Raw genomic sequence first — 18547 nt, forward strand, 5'->3', positions numbered from 1 at the left:
GAAAAGCAAAAACATGTTGTGGACGTCTTAAGAGAAATTTCTCTTTTAGTTCTAAATATGTATAAAAACGCTGGTCTTGTGGATGCCACAAATCTGAGGCTTTTGTGATGCCCGCTGCCTTCCAGGCATTAAAGTGTTTAAGTTGTATACCCGCCGGAAATTCTGGGTGAGCCCATAAAGGCATAAGCTTAGAAAGGGAAAAGGGCAATTTGAAAATTTTACGGATTTCTTTCCATGCTGCAATGGTATCTTTTATTACTAGACTTGTTCTTATCAGTGAGGGTTGTGCCGAGTACTTGGTGTGTAAAAGGGCCTTCAAACACCAAGGTTGCACAAGTTGGGATTCTAATGGTCTATTAGTGTAAAAATTGGTATCAAACAACCAGTCAATACAGTGATGCATGAGGCTCACCAGGTTGTATAACCGCAGATTCGGGAAACCCATACCTCCCTTCATCTTGGGCAGCTGCAATTTGGACAATGCTATTCTAGGTCTCTTCCCCGCCCATAGAAAGCTAGTAAAAGTTCTTTCCAATAATTTGACGTCCATGTGTTTAAGAAGGAGTGGAATTGTCTGCATGGGATATAAAAGTTTTGGGATGGCAATCATTTTTAATAGTTGTCACCTTCCTCCCAGGGACAGGGGGAGATTCATCCACCTCTCTATGTCTGAGAGAATCTTTTTAAATAGTGGAGGGTAATTTAAGCGATATAGAGACTCCGGCTGCTTACCGATATGGATTCCTAAATATTTAATGGATATTGGGGCTATTTGGATAGGTACACCCAGTTGTTGAGGGCTTCTCTTGCTATGTTTATTTCCTAAGAAGAGGATTTCAGATTTAGTGGCATTTACTTTGTAACCTGATACTAATCCAAAATCTTCCAGCAATTCAAATACCCTGACCAAGTCCCTTTCCGGGTTTTCTAGGAAGACCAATAGGTCGTCGGCGAAAAGTGAATGTTTAATGGATGTTTTGCCTATCTTGATACCTTCTATATTTTGGCAATTACAAATTTTACGTGACAGAGGTTCAATTGCAAGGTTAAACAGTAAAGGGGAGAGCGGACAGCCCTGCCTAGTCCCTTTATGTAATTTAAACGGTGAAGAAAGAAAGCCTGGCGTACATATTCTAGCTTGTGGGTCTGTATATAGCGCTGAGATATAACTACGAAATGCTCCACTGAACCCCATATGGTCTAACACGGCCCCTAGCCACCCCCAGCTCCATATTCAGTTATTAAACTAACACCCGTTTAGGCAAAAAAAAAATTGTTGGCAGCCTGTGCTGTAGATGTCATTATGAGATACACCCTTTAAATACAGGGGTTCTATTCAGGTTTTTGAAATACCGCCATTTGGTGCACAAATCTTTAATTGAGGCCTAGTGTGGATCAGGCCATGTGAGATACACCCTGTATATACAGGGCTTATATTCTTCTATTAAAAATAAAACACCCATTTTGTGGCAAAATACACAATTGTTGCACCCTTGCAGCATCAGCACGTTTGAAGTTCCAGGGTTATATACTGCTGTCATATTTAGTTATTAAACTAACACCCGTTTGGGCAAGAAAAAATTATTTGCAGCCTTTGCTGCAGATGTCATTGTGAGATACACCCTTTAAATACAGGGCTTCTATTCAGGTATTTGAAATACAACCATTTAGGGCACAAATCTTTAATTGAGGCCTAGTGTGGGTCAGGCCGTGTGAGATACACCCTGTATATACAGGGCTTATATTCTTCTATTACTAAAACACCCATTTTGGGGTCAAAATACACAATTGTTGCGCCCTTGCAGCTTCAAGACGTTTGAAATCCCCTTTAAATTAATACAGGGGTTCTATTCAGGTATTTGAAATACAGCCATTTTTAGCAAACAAATTTAATTGAGACCTAGTCTGGTTCAGGACGTGTGAAATACACACTTTAAATACAGTGGTTTTATTCAGGTATTTGAAATACAGCCATTTTTGGCAAACAAATTTAATTGAGGCCTAGTCTGGTTCAGGGCGTGTGAGATACACCCTTTAAATACAGTGTTTTTATTCAGGTATTTGAAATACAGCCATTTTGGCAAACAAATTTAATTGAGGCCTAGTCTGGTTCAGGGCCTGTGAGAAACACCCTGTACATACTGTCTGTCATATGTCGTTCTATTCTACTATTAATTAAACACCCATTTAGGGCAAGATCCTAAATGTGAGAAATATGAGGAGAATGTCAAATAAGGGACGTGGCCCAGGTCGTGGTGCTGCTGGTGGAGCTCCTGTTGCAGGGAGAGGATGTGGTTCATCTGTGCCAGCTACACGCACAAGTGAATCCCCTTCCTCAGGTGCGAGTAGGTGACAGAACCTGCAGCGGTATTTGGTCTGGCCTAATGCGGCTCTACGAATGGTGAGGCCTGAACAAGTACAGACGATAGTGGATTGGGTTGCTGACAGTGGATCCAGTTCCTTCACATTGTCTCCCACCCAGTCTCCTGCTGAAAGACCACAGTTGGCACCTGCAGCCGATGTCCATCAGTCTTTCACCTCACCCCCTTGCAAATCAGCCAAGCAGTCTGAGCCCCAAGTCATGCAGCAGTCTCTTCTGCTTTTCGATGACTCTGTTAGCAGGGTTTCCCAGGGCCATACACTTAGCCCTGCCCCAGAAGTGGAAGAGATTGAGTGCACCGATGCCCAACCACTTATCTTTCAAGATGAGTACATGGGAGGACCATCGCAGCATGTCTCGGATGATGACGAAACACAGGTGCCAACTGCTGGGGCTTTCGAAAGTGTGCAGACCGACAAGGAGGGCAGGGGTGAAGACTGGGTGGAAGATGATGTGGAGGACGATGAGGTCCTCGACCCCACATGGAATCAAGGTCATGCGAGTGACCTATGTAGTTCGGAGGAGGAGGCGATGGTCGCACAGAGCCACCAGCACAGCAGAAGAGGGAGCAGGGTGCAAAAGCGGAGCAGCCGTCCTCTAGACAGTACCCCTGCTACTGCCCACCGCAGCAATAGACCGAGCACACCAAAGCCAGCTCCAAGGAGTTCCCTGGCGTGGCAGTTCTTCAGACAATGTGCTGACGACAAGACACAAGTGGTTTGCACGCTGTGCAATCAGAGCCTGAAGCGAGGCATAAATGTTCTCAACCTGAGCACAACCTGCATGACCAGGCATTTAAGTGCAAAGCACGAGCTGCAATGAAGTAGACACCTCAAAAACCAAGAAAGGTCTCTGGCTCCTCCTGCTTCCTCTTCTGCTGCAGTCTCGCCTCTTCATCACATTTGAAATGACAGTGCCACCTGCCACCCCGCAAACAGAGGATCTTCCAGCAACACCACCACCTGGGTCACCAAGCATCTCCACAATGTCCCACGGAAGCATTCAGCTCTCCATCTCCCAAACGCTGGAGAGGAAGAGGAAGTACCCCCCCTACCCACCCACGATCACTAGCCCTGAATGCCAGTCCCACAGTACGTCGTGCCCAGCTGCCACTACTTTTCCAGGTTAGCCATCTCTTCCCTGCACAACCAAGTAGGGGACAAAATCAGGTGTGCACTGTGTGACGCCATCTGTGGCAAGGTGCACCTCACTATGGATACGTGGACCAGTTAGCACGGTCAGGGACGTTATATCTCCATAACAGCACACTGGGTAAATGCAGTTGAGGCTGGGCCTGAGGCGGATAGCAGATTGGCTCATGTCCTTCCACTACCTAGGATTGCAGGGCGCTTCAGTTTGCCTCCTGTTGCTTCCTCCTCCTACTCTGCTTCCTCATCCTCTACCAGCTCCTCATCCGGTCAGCGTAACACCTTCACCACCAACTTCAGCACAGCCAGGGGTAAACGACAGCAGGCAGTTTTAAAACGTATCTGTTTGGGGGACAAACCCCACACTGCGCAGGAGCTGTGGATGGACCTTGAGCAACGGACCGATGAGTGGTTGGTGCCAGTGAGCCTCAAGCCCGGCCTGGTGGTGTGCGATAATGGGCGAAATCTCGTAGCAGCTCTGGGACTAGCCGGTTTGACGCACATCCCTTGCCTGGCGCATGTGCTGAATTTGGTGATGCAGAGATTCCTTAAAAATTACACCGATATGTCAGAGCTGCTGCATCAAGTGCGGGCCATCTGTGCATGCTTTTGCCGTTCTCACCCTGCTGCTTCTCGCCTGTTAGCGCTGCAGCGTAACTTCGGCCTTCCCGCTCACCGCCTCATATGCGACGTGCCCACAAGGTGGAACTCCACCTTGCACATGCTGGCCAGACTGTGCGAGCAGCAGCAGGCGATAATGGAGTTTCAGCTGCAGCACGCACGGGTGAGTCGCTCGGCAGAACAGCACTACTTCACCACCAATGACTGGGCCTCCATGCGATACCTGTGTTCCCTGTTGCGCTGTTTCGAGTACTCCACCAACATGGCCAGTGCCGATAACGCCGTTCTCAGCGTAACTAAACCACTTCTATGCCTTCTTCAAAAAACGCTGCTGGCGATGATGGAAGAGGATGTGGCACAGGAGGAGCAGGAGGAAGAGGGATCATTTCGTATGGTTTTCGGCCAATCATTCACAAGTGGCTCCAAGGGTGGGTTCCTGCACCCACAAACGCCAGGTACACAATTGTCCAGCCAGGGCACAGTTCTGGAGGATGACGAGGTGGAGGATGAGGAGGAGGAGATTGAGGAATAGGAGGAACCATGTTCACAGCAGAGTGTCACCCAGACCAGCTCATGGCCATCACTGGTGCGTGGCTGGGGGGATACAGAGGACACAGACGATTCACCTCCCACAGAAGACAGCATTTCGTTGCCTCTGGGCAGCCTGGCACACATGAGCGATTACATGCTGCAGTGTCTCCGCAACGACCGCCGAGTTGCCCACATTCTAACTTGTGCTGATTACTGGGTGGCCACGCTGCTGGATCCCTGTTAAAAGGACAACATACCGTCCTTAATTCCCTCACTGGAGCGTGATCGTAAGATGTGCGAGTACAAGCGCACGCTAGTAGACGCGCTGCTGGTAGCATTCCCACCTGACAGCGGGTGCACAGTGGAAGCACAAGGCGAAGTCAGAGGATGAGGAAGAGGTCGCCAACGCAGCTGGGGCACCGCCAGCCCCTCAGAAGGCAGGGTTAGCATGGCCGAAATATGGAAAAGCACGCCACAACAACCAGCACCACCAGATGATATGGAACGTCTTAGCAGGAGGCAGCATTTCAGCAACATGATGGAGCAGTATGTGTGTGTAAGACCGTGAACCGGGGAGGGACCAGGATACAGTGAAGTCATGGAATAAGGAAAGCGACACGGACACCAGCTCCTGATGCAAAAACAGTAACTTTACTGAACAGTAGTATTAACAGAAATAACAATAACACTAGTTACAGGGAGTATATATATCACATATATATCAAATACAATAAACACCTCCCATTCCTTTCTCTTGCCCCCAAATGACACTGTTCACATGCCCTGAGTACTCCCAGCCTGGACGCTGGAGTGGCCTTGTAGTGTAGCAACAGTGGAGTGTCCAGAATACCCTATACCCCAGGCTCAGAGTCACGGTACCAGCCCAAATTAACAACCGTACCCAAAGCGGCGTACACAGCAGAGCCTGCAAGTTGATACTGTGCCGCAGGGTAACGGACCTGACCGCTGGCACACATGGCAGAGCCTACAAGTCAATAACCGTGCCGCTAAGTCTCTGGGAAGCCTTCTGGATCGCTGACCCTGGCCTGGTCCTTATCCGATGGGGACTTACACCAACTCGCAGGTCCTTCCATCCACCATGAGGCCTCACAGGGTCTGTAACCACATTCCACGGTCCAACTGACCTCCCGGGAACCGATCTTTTCTCTCTTGGCAACATCTGCATTCCTGACAGGCATCAGTCACTTCTGACAGTCACTTTGACCACTCTAAGTCCCACAGACCTGAGAATGGCCCTGGATCCTGTCATCAGCCTCTGCACAAACATGTCTCCTCATGTCACCATTTCCTCTCAGTCTCTCTGGCACCCACAGCAGCATGAGTCATCATCTGTTTTGCATATCTAGATCCGGCAGTAACTTTGCTCTGTGGGGAAACAGCAGCCTCTTGTGGCAGAAAAACTAAATGACAGTCTCAGAAACAGCATTCAAGAATCAGTGGCTGTTTCTCCATCTTACATGTGCACACGCCTACACGTACTGAATGACGGGTCTGCCCCTTTCAACTTCTGGGTTTCCAAATTGGGCACATGGCCTGAGCTTGCCCTTTACGACTTGGAGGTGCTGGCCTGCCCTGCAGCCAGTGTATTATCTGAACGTGTGTTTAGCATGGCAGGGGGCGTCATTACAGACAAGCGCCTGTCCACAGCCAATGTGGACAAGCTCACGTTCATTAAAATGAACCAGGCATGGATCCCTCAGGACTTGTCCGTACCTTGTGCAGAATAGACATGTATATGGCACTAACCAGCCATTGTTATACTGCAGTGCAATTGCTCATTGTTGTATTTTTGATATTTCGCACTCTTTTGGAGTGTACCCTAATTTTAAAAAATAAAATAAAAAACAAAAACCTGTGTTGGCTACCTCGTCCTCCTCCACCACCGCTTCCACCTACACCGCTACGTCCACTGCCTCCTCAAACTCCTACTCCATATGGAACTCCACCTCATAAATCTATTTTTTATTTTTTTATTTGTACGTATTTTATTTTATGTCATTTCACTACTTTGTCAGTTACATTTTCGGGCGAAATTCACAATTTTTTGGGTGTGAAGTACCACTGCTATACCTAGTAGACAGGTAAAAAAATAAAAATAAATTGTCAGTTACATTTTCCGGTGAAATTCACCAATTTTGGGGTGTGATGTACCTCTGCTATACCTAGTAGACCGAAAAAAATATAAAAAAATTGTCAGTTACATTTTCTGGTGAAATTCACCAATTTTTGGATGTCATGTACCCCTGCTATACCTAGTAGACAGGGAAAAAAATATAAATAAATTGTCAGTTACATTTTCAGTTGAAATTCACCAATTTTTGGGTGTGAAGTACCACTGCTATACCTAGTAGACAGGTTAAAAAAAAAAAAATAGTCAGTTACATTTTCCTGTGAAATTCACAAATTTTTGTGTGTGATGTACCTCTGCTATACCTAATAGACCGAAAAAAAAAAAAAAGAATTGGCAGTTACATTTTCTGGTGAAATTCATAAATTTTTGGATGTCATGTACCACTGCTATACCTAGTAGACAGGTAAAAAAAAAATAATAATTGTCAGTTACATATTCCGGTAAAATTCATGAATTTTTGGGTGTGATGTACCACTGCTATACCTAGTAGACCGAAAAAAATAAAAATAAATGGTCAATTACATTTTCAGTTGAAATTCAACAATTTTTGGGTGTGAAGTACCACTGCTATACCTAGTAGACAGGTTAAAAAAATGAATAAATAGTCAGTTACATTTTCCGGTGAAATTCACCAATTTTTGGGTGTGATGTAGCACTGCTATACCTAGTAGACCGAAAAAAATATATATAAAAAATTGTTAATTACATTTTCGGGTGAAATTAAACAATTTTTGAGCGTGATGTACCACTGCTATACCTATCAGACCGTTAAAAAGAAAAAAATATGTAAATTACATTTTCGAGTGAAATTCACCAATATTTCGGTGTGATGTACCACTGCTATACCTACTAGACCGGTAAAAGAAAAAAAAATTGTCAGTTACATTTTCAGTTGAAATTCAACATTTTTTGGGTGCGATATACCACTGCTATACCTAGTAGACAGGTTTAAAAAAAATTATTGTCAGTTACATTTTTTGGTGAAATTCACCAATTTTTGGGTGTAATATCCCTCCTCTACCTTGTTGACAGCTGAATAAATTTCAATAATTTTTCTTTAACATTTTCGGGTGACAATAAAAAAAAAATTCTGTCATAGACCCCTGCTCTACCAAGTAGACAGGTTAATAAATTTCACTAATTTTTCTGTTACATTCTTGGGTTGACATACAATTTTAGACGTGAATAAACCCCTGCTCTGCATAGGTGACAGGGAATAAAATTTCAGAAATTCTTCTTTAATTGATGCGCGCCACCTCCTTTCATTCAATGCTTAAACTTTTTTTTTTATTTTTTATTTATCTTTATTTTAATTTTAGAAAACACATAAAATTAGTACATAGACCAGTGTCAATCACATTAGTGTATAATATATAACAATATATAACATAGCCATCACATCCATGTATATAATATAATAGAAATCATAAAAATCGTTATATTCCCCCCCCCCCCGCATTGGCTGTCGTTCCCCTCAATTCATTCAAATAAGGAAAAAGAAAAAACATTAATAACTTATTTCTACGTGGTTCTGCGTGCAACTCTCCGATTCCTTTCCATATCCTCATATATTTTAATTTGTTGAAGGTATAAACCCCACTCCCTTGACGAGGGCTGGGAGGCAGAGCCCCAGTGCCTGACCAATATAGCTTTCGCGACCATCAATCCTCTCGTCCAGATCTGTCTAAATGTACCACATTTGCGCTTCAATAATTTGTCCCACATTTTTGCTTTACTCTTCTGGCCAACATTTGCGCTTCAATTCTTTGTCCCACATTTCCGCTTTACTCTTTTGGCCCACATTTGGGCTTCTGTAATTTGTACCACATTTGCGCTTTAACAGCTTTTCCCACATTTTCGCTTTACTGTTTTGGCCCACATTTGGGCTTCTGTAATTTGTACCACATTTGCGCTTTAACAGCTTTTCCCACATTTCCGCTTTACTCTTTTGGCCCACATTTGGGCTTCTGTAATTTGTCCAAAATTTTCGCCTCAATAATTTTTCCCATAATTCCGCTTTACTTATCTGGCCCCCATTTGGGCTTCTGTAATTTGTACCACATTAGCAATTTAACAGCTTTTACCACATTTCCGCTCAATCCCCCAAAATTTTTTATAAATTTATCTCCCTTCAATTTGGTCTCTTTTTCTCACGCTCCCTCTCCGGAATGGAACCCTGATTACCGTGATCAACATGGTAGGCTCAGAAGAGAACATTAAAAGTTGATAGAGAAGATATCCAAATGGATGGTGGATGTCACTGGGGCACCTGTACATAGGTGACAGGAACATAAATTTAAAAAAATCGTCAATTACATTGTGAGGTGACATTTTTCAAATTTTGCCGGATAGAAACCCCTGCTCTGCATAGTTGACAGGGAATAAAATGTAATACATTTTTCAGTAATTAATGCGCGCCACATCCTTTCATTCAATGCTTAAACTTTAAAAAGTTGTCACACTTTTATGCTTTAATAATTTGTCCCATAATTCAACTCTATAATTTTAAATTTGAAAAAAATAATCCTCCCTTGGATGTGGTCTCTCTTTCTCATGCTCCCTCTCTGGCACGGAACCTTGATTCCCCGCCACCCGCGATCACCATGGTAGGCGCAGAAAAGAACTTCGAAAGTTGATAGAGCAGATATTAAATTGGATCGTGAACATCATGGGGACGTGCAACATGGTGGGGCAGTAAGTTTGCACACGCCTACACGAATTGACTGACAGGGGTCAGCCCCTGCAACTTCTGGGTCTCCAAATTGGGCACATGGCCTGAGCTTGCCCTTTACCCCTTGGAGGTGCTGGCCTGCCCTGCAGCCAGTGTATTGTCTGAACGTGTGTTTAGCACGACTGCAGGGGGTTATCACAGGTTATATTTCCCAATGTTTTGGGGTGTACCCTAATTTAAAAAAATAAAAATAAATTTAAAACCAAAAAGCAGTGTAGGCTACCTCCTCCTCCTCCACCGCCGCTTCCACCTTCACCACCACATCCACCGCCTCCTCAACCTCCTACTCCATATGGACCCAGTCCTTCTAGATCAAGATTATTATTTTTTATTTTTATGTATTTTATGTTATTTAAAGTCATTTCTCTATCCACATTTGTTTGCAGAGCACTTGCCATGCTCTTAACCACATTTTGATGCCATTTGCAGCCCTTTAGCCCTTCCCATTACATTTTTACAGCCATTTTGGTGCTCAAAAGTTCGGTTCCCCATTGACTTCAATGGGGTTCGGGTTCGGGGTCAACTTCGGGTCAACTTCGGGTCGAACCCGAACATCCAGGTGTCCGCTCAACTCTATTTGTGATGTGTTTGGAGATTCGTTTTTTAAGTGTCCTTTTGGTCCTCCCAATGTACTGCTTATTGCATGGACATTGGAGGATACAGATCACATTAGTGGAGTCACAAGTCAAGAACTCTTTTATCTTTTGTGTATGTGAGTTTATAGTTGATGTAACTTGTGTATTTTTTTTTTAAATTGTAGTGATTTTGCAGTTCGAGCATCTACCACATCTGTAGAAGCCTGCTATATATGCCCAATTATGGATAGATTTAGAATTTTTTTCCTTTGCTACCTTTAACCCCAAATTTGGAGCTTTCATGAATGTTATTTTGGGGGTAATGGGGAGAAGGGGGCCTATAATTTTATCTTTCCGTACATAGTGCCAGTGTTTCTTAATAATATTTAGTATTTCTCTATATTGTGTGTTGTATGGTAGGATGATTCTAACTGGAAACTCTATCATCATTGGATTGATTATGTTTTGTATGTACAGTCTTACAAAAGGATTGTCTATCCATATTACGTACTCTGTTCAAGGATGCATCTAATAAACTAGATGGATATTTCTTTATTATAAATTGCTGTCTCATTTTTTCAGCTTCTTCTTCAAATTGACTTTCATTAGTACAGTTTCTTTTCATTCTATGGAATTGTCCCTGCAGTATATTTAACAACCAGCTTGGGAGGTGAAAGCTTGTGTATAATACTGTATAACATGTATAACATGTATAGCTTGGAAGAAAGACGAGACAGAGCGGATATGATAGAAAGTTTTAAATACATAAAGGGAATCAACACGGTAAAAGAGTAGAGAATATTTAAAAGAAGAAAAACTGCAACAAGAGGACATAGTTTTAAATTAGAGGGGCAAAGGTTTAAAAGTAATATCAGGAAGTATTACTTTAGTGAGAGAGTAGTGGATGCATGGAATAGCCTTCCTGCAGAAGTGGTAGCTGAAAATACAGTGAAGGAGTTTAAGCATGCATGGGATAGGCATAAGGCCATCCTTCATATAAGATAGGGCCAGGGGCTATTCATAGTATTCAGTATAGTGGGCAGACTAGATGAGACAAATGGTTCTTAATTACCGACACATAGAAACATAGAATGTGTCGGCAGACATTGTCTGCCTACCTTTAAGTCTTCTGAAATAATGAACCCTAAATCCCTTTCCTCAGATACTGAGGTTAGGACTGTATCACTGATTTTATATTCTGCTCTTGGGTTTTTACGCCCCAGGTGCATTATCTTGCACTTATCAACATTAAATTTTAGTTGCCAGATTTTTGACCATTCCTCTAGTTTTCCTAAATCCTTTTCCATTTGGTGCATCCCTCCAGGAACAACAACCCTGTTACAAATCTTTTTCATCAGCAAAAAGACACAGCTTACCATCGAGACCTTCTGCAATTTCGCTGATAAAGATATTAAACAATATGGGTCCCAGAACAGATCCCTGAGGTACCCCATTGGTAACAAGACCATGGTCTGAATATACTCCATTGACTACAACCCTCTGTTGTCTGTCCCTCAGTCACTGCCTAATCCATTCAACAATATGGGAGTCCAAGCCCAAAGATAAGCCTCCTATGTGGGACAGTATCAAAAGCCTTACTAAAGTCTAGATAAGTGATGTCTACTGCAGCTCCGCCATCTATGATTTTAGTCACCCAATCAAAAAAATCAATAAGATTAGTTTGACATGATCTCCCTGAAGTAAACCCATGCTGTTTTTCATCTTTCAATCCATGGGATTTTACATGTTCCCCAATCCTCTCCTTAAGTATGGTTTCCATTAATTTCCTCACTATTGATGTCAGGCTTACTGGCCTATAGTTGCCCGATTCCTCCCTACTACCTTTCTTGAGAATGGGCACAACATTTGCTAATTTCCAATCTTCTGGGATGACTCATCAGTGTATGTGTATGTGTATACACAATCTATGTAGGTCAATCTCCCATTATGAATTGTGATTTGATGGTCTAGGAATTCTACTGATGTTTTACTGATGATGGATTTAAACTGCAAATTGTATATGTTTGAATTTATTTCTCAGGAATTCTTGAAGATGATTTTTATCATTTTGCCATATAAATATCACATCATCAATATATCTGTGCCAGAGCACCAGGTCCCTCCCCAGTCTAGGCTCAATGGTATGATGTTCCCACTGGGCCATAAATAAATTAGCATAACTGGGGCCGAACCTTGTGCCCATAGCAGTCCCCTGCGCCTGTAAATAAAAATCTGAATTAAAGTAGAAATAATTATGATTTAATATAAATATAACACCCTCTGCTACATAATTGATTTGTTCTAAAGTTTACCAAATAGGCCTTTCTTGACTCTGGTTCGGCTCCGTGTGGCCGTACCCTAAGGCAGAGTGGCCTGGATATACCTGATTTATAGCATTGCATAACAAATTAATTTGGGGGAAAAAAATCTAATTTCTTGGCCAACTTCAGTGAAGTTGCCGAATCAAATTTTTGAAAACTTCCCTATTCTCTAATTAAAGATCCTGGTGAAGAACAAATATCATCTGCCACAGATCACCAAACTCTTTAATAGGCTTAGTGGAGCCAGGGAGTTCACGAAGTTGGATCTTCGAGTGGCTTGCAAATTAATCCGCATCCATGAGAACGACGAGTGGAAGACCGCTTTTAACACCTATGATGCCCATTATGAGTAACTTGTCATGCCTTTTGGCCTCTGCAACACTTCTGTGGTTTTCCAAGAATTTGTTAATGATGCCCTCCATGGCCTACTGTATGTTTGTGTTATGGTTTATCTAGATGATATCCTCGTCTTCTCTCTTGACCTGACACTTCATAAAAGGCACATCCAATGTCTGTGTGGGAAAACAGGCAGTGAAAAATGTCTGTTTTAAAGACCTCCCTACCATTCCTGGGCAATATAATTTCATATTGAGGTATTGAGATGGACCCCAAGAACTGAAGTTCTGCACTGGCCTTGTCCTATGGGCCTGTGAGCCATACAGTGGTTTCTTGGCTTCGCTAATTACTACTGACAATACATCACTCACTTTTTTATTCTATATACCCCATATCTCCCCTTATTGGGAAGGCGGTGAAGGAATGGACACCTGAAGCTGAAACTACATTTTTGTCTCTCAAGCAGATCTTCTCTTCAACTTCAATTCTGCACCACCCAGACTTTAAAAACAAATCTTCCTGTAGGGGGCTGCATCCTCTGTGGAAGGCATAGCTGTTCTTCTTCACAGCGATTTCTCGTAAGGTTGTTCCTGTGTTTTTTTTCTCTAGGTGCTTCTCCCCAGCCGAACGGAATTACTCCATTGGAGACAGAGAACTGCTTGCTATCAAGATGACTCTGGAGGGCTGATGAAACCTCCTGGAGGGTGCCTATCATCCTGTTGACATTTACACGGATTACAAGAATCTCAAGCATCTTCAAGCTTCCCAGCGACTTAATCACCACCAGGTCCAATGGTCTATTTGATGTTGTCCTACACTTCTGCCCTGAAGAGAAGAATGTCAAAGTACATGCCCTTTCACGTTCTTTCAACTCTGTTGACGAAGTGGAGGAGCCCAACATATAGTTGATCCCACTCAAATCATATCAGTAGTGCCTGTCTTTGTCAAGGATGTTCTTCCAGGGAGATCCTTGGAACCTACTAAAATATTAATGCACGGTGCCTTCTAAATACATTTTTACAGCATTCTGGACCAAAGAAAAGGGGGTGTAAGGAGGAGAGTAATGTTATGATGGTGGCCTGTGCTGACAGCTGCTTCTATCCTGTTGGTGGGCATTGCCACAACCTTGCTCACCTGCTCTGTTGTTTCAGGACTCTGGCGGATCCAGTCTCTCCAGCACTCTGCATCCTATCTGCAGGCTGAGGCTTGCTTTTTACTGGCAATGCTCCTTGCTGCCTGTAAGGTGCATGAGATCCTTCTGACTCTTAAAGGGCCAATATACACCCTCCCCAGCCTACGGTTGGCAACTTTAGGGTTATATACAATACAGTCAAATAGACAAAACATTAACCCCTTTCCCCCATAAGTCCACCCTAAAAGGGAAGTGTAATGTAGCATATAACATATAAACTGTGGTAACTCAAATAAACTCAATGTCTATGTCCTGCAAACAGAAAACACATATTAAACGTGCAACAGATGGGCTACAGCAACAGTTCTGGTAGAATGAGTACAGTACTTTTACCTTACATGCCTATGCAGGGGATTTTGTGCTCTGGATCTAAAAAAAAAATACCTCTATTAGGATATTTTTGGCACAAGAAATGAGAAAATAATTTTGGATCTACAGGGAGTGCAGAATTATTAGGCAAGTTGTATTTTTGAGGATTAATTTTATTATTGAACAACAACCATGTTCTCAATGAACCCAAAAAACTCATTAATATCAAAGCTGAATATTTTTGGAAGTAGTTTTTAGTTTGTTTTTAGTTTTAGCTATTTTAGGGGGATATCTGTGTGTGCAGGTGACTATTACTGTGCATAATTATTAGGCAACTTAACAAAAAACAAATATATACCCATTTCAATTATTTATTTTTACCAGTGAAACCAATATAACATCTCAACATTCACAAATATACATTTCTGACATTCAAAAACAAAACAAAACAAATCAGTGACCAATATAGCCACCTTTCTTTGCAAGGACACTCAAAAGCCTGCCATCCATGGATTCTGTCAGTGTTTTGATCTGTTCACCATCAACATTGCGTGCAGCAGCAACCACAGCCTCCCAGACACTGTTCAGAGAGGTGTACTGTTTTCCCTCCTTGTAAATCTCACATTTGATGATGGACCACAGGTTCTCAATGGGGTTCAGATCAGGTGAACAAGGAGGCCATGTCATTAGATTTTCTTCTTTTATACCCTTTCTTGCCAGCCACGCTGTGGAGTACTTGGACGCGTGTGATGGAGCATTGTCCTGCATGAAAATCATGTTTTTCTTGAAGGATGCAGACTTCTTCCTGTACCACTGCTTGATGAAGGTGTCTTCCAGAAACTGGCAGTAGGACTGGGAGTTGAGCTTGACTCCATCCTCAACCCGAAAAGACCCCACAAACTCATCTTTGATGATACCAGCCCAAACCAGTACTCCACCTCCACCTTGCTGGCGTCTGAGTCGGACTGGAGCTCTATGCCCTTTACCAATCCAGCCACGGGCCCATCCATCTGGCCCATCAAGACTCACTCTCATTTCATCAGTCCATAAAACCTTAGAAAAATCAGTCTTGAGATATTTCTTGGCCCAGTCTTGACGTTTTAGCTTGTGTGTCTTGTTCAGTGGTGGTCGTCTTTCAGCCTTTCTTACCTTGGCCATGTCTCTGAGTATTGCACACCTTGTGCTTTTGGGCACTCCAGTGATGTTGCAGCTCTGAAATATGGCCAAACTGGTGGCAAGTGGCATCTTGGCAGCTGCACGCTTGACTTTTCTCAGTTCATGGGCAGTTATTTTGCGCCTTGGTTTTTCCACACGCTTCTTGCGACCCTGTTGACTATTTTGAATGAAACGCTTGATTGTTCGATGATCACGCTTCAGAAGCTTTGCAATTTTAAGAGTGCTGCATCCCTCTGCAAGATATCTCACTATTTTTGACTTTTCTGAGCCTGTCAAGTCCTTTTTTTGACCCATTTTGCAAAAGGAAAGGAAGTTGCCTAATAATTATGCACACCTGATATAGGGTGTTGATGTCATTAGACCACACCCCTTCTCATTACAGAGATGCACATCACCTAATATGCTTAATTGGTAGTAGGCTTTCGAGCCTATACAGCTTGGAGTAAGACAACATGCATAAAGAGGATGATGTGGTCAAAATACTCATTTGCCTAATAATTCTGCACGCAGTGTAGAAACGTGATAAAGGGTGAAAATTCAGTTTAAGGTCAAAATTATTTATTTTAACCATGCTGTTGATGCCATTTAGTACATACAAGTGAGTACACTACTGCTGTTACTATTGCAGCATCATCAGAGTTCTAGAATGAATTCTCCAAGGCGGTCAGCTCTGATGCTGGGGTCTGTTGCTTGGCAACCACCTGAACAAATTTGGGTGCTACCTAGCAAGCTCTGTGCTTGCATAGATTATCCATTATTCATTCTGAAGGTCTTCCTAATGAACAATAACAAAGAGAAATCGGGAGTTTGGTTTTCAGCATTGGAACTACAGTTTACAGCAAGTTTAAAGACCTTTCTTTATCTGAGAGCTTTTTCTTCTCACCTTACTTTATCATGCCATCCTCAAATTGTAATTTTACAGATGTAAAATAAATGACCAGAGAAGAAAAAATTTATAATACGCATACAAACCTAAATATCCATATATCATGAAAGTCTTTAAATATATCAACATGGAACTATTGGGAAAATTAGTCTTCTTGGACCCAGACCAGTAGGAGTTTCAGTACCATCATAACCACCATGCCACACTACAGTTTCTTCCCTTACATTACTCATCTGATCATAATAGCACAGTAATAGACAAAATCAGCATAGTTTAATGTAAATGTATATTTAAAGATATGATAAATATCTTGTATGCATACAAATAGCAACTTATTAACTACTTCCTGACATGTGACGTACTTCCTGACATGTGACATCACAGCGGGAAGTGACTTGCTGCAATTTGACATAATAGTATGTCACAGCAAAAACGGGTCACTGCGCTTAATTGCACAGTGACCAGGATAAGATGGCTGTTCTGCGTAGCAGGCAGCCTTCTTAACTAAGGGCTCAGGGTGCTTTTACTGGTCCCTTGCAGCTCTGATCTGCACTGACTGGCCAATCGCAGCTCCGACTAGGCAAAAACCAGTGACTTAGCTGCAGGAGAGGGTGGGGGTGACTGGTACTGAATCAGACAGCATTAGTCTCCCCGAGGTCAGGCAAGGGACACCAGTGTTTGGCGTTCCCTACCAGCGCTACGTTTGGCTGAACAATGTTCCAACCAATGGCAGCATTACAGCATCAGAGGGAACAGGAAGCCATTCTAACTGATGATTGCGTGCAGAGAGGTTCTGTGCCCCTCTGTGCTGGACGTTGGCTTTTAGCGCAGTCTTTTTTTCTAATCTATGCTTTTTATTTGCACTTTTGTCAATTTTAGTTAGTGTTATTTTAGATTTTTGCACACATGCAGTTTAGATTCTATACTTGTGTGTGTCCTGCAACTGCTACTGGTCCCATGTGTGCTCAGTTTTTAGTGCAGGCATTTTTATTTTATTTTTATTGTAGGAAAGCTCTTTCTTTTAATTTTTATCTTTTTTTTTTTCCTTTTTTTTGGTTACTATTTTTTCTCTCCTAAATTCTATTTGAAATTTGTTACAAGAACCTTCACATGTAAAAGCACAACACACACATCCCTGAGAATAAATAAAACTTTACACATGTTCAATCACACAGCCCAATAAAAATAAAAGTGGCCCGTCCATCCCAAAGAGTGCATTCAGCTGAGGAGGCATTTTGTGGGTATCTCCGGAATCCAGATTGATTGTGCGGGCTTCACAGAAATCGATTTTTTCAAACTCATTTTCTCTGAAGATTTTTTATAAATTTTATGGTGACCTAAGCAAATTGATATGCCCAACAATTTATTTCCCTGGACCCCACATCATCATATGCTAAACTCTATGGTTGGAAATCGATAAATGCAGCAGAGATCATGACGTTTTGGGGGCTCGTGCTGCATATGGGGCTTGTAAAAATAGAAGCAGAAATTAGACAATATTGGAGTACAGATGACTTGCACCAGACTCCAATTTATAGTATGGCCATGACCTACACACGATTTGCAGCTATTTAGAAATATTTGCACTATAAAGGTAATGCACAGTAACTACCCCAAAATTACCCAAGATATGACTGCCTACTTTTTTTCTACACCCCTGAAAAAAATATTTGCAAGTCCCTTGTACATTTCAAAGGGAGGGTAAAATTCTGCCAGTACCTTCCCAGCAAGAGGGCACAGTATGGAAATAAAATGTACAAACTGTGCGAGAATACTCATGGGTACAGGTTCCACGTTTATGAAGGAAAAGACACCCAGAATGCCCCCCCCAACCTAGGAATTAGTGGGAAAATAGTGGGGGGCTTGATCAGGGTTGCCACCTCTATATGGATAACTATTATGCAAGTATTCCACTGTTTAAGTCGCTAAACTAAAGAGGTACTGTGGCTTGCGGCACAGTATGCAAAAATCAAAGAGGCCTCCCTGGATCCCTGGTAGGGCAACCACTCAGAAGGGGCAACAGCAGGACTCTCCTCCATGAGAACATGTTAGTGGTTAAGTACAATGACAAGAGAAGTCGTGTACTGACCACTATTACTGACCACTATTTATGGAAACACCAGATCCCCTGCCATGGTACGAGGTACCATAATCACTACCCCCAAGCCAGACTCCATCCTTAATTACAA

The sequence above is a fragment of the Bufo bufo genome, chromosome 3 (assembly GCF_905171765.1).
Source record: "Bufo bufo chromosome 3, aBufBuf1.1, whole genome shotgun sequence".
Lineage (NCBI taxonomy): Eukaryota > Metazoa > Chordata > Amphibia > Anura > Bufonidae > Bufo > Bufo bufo.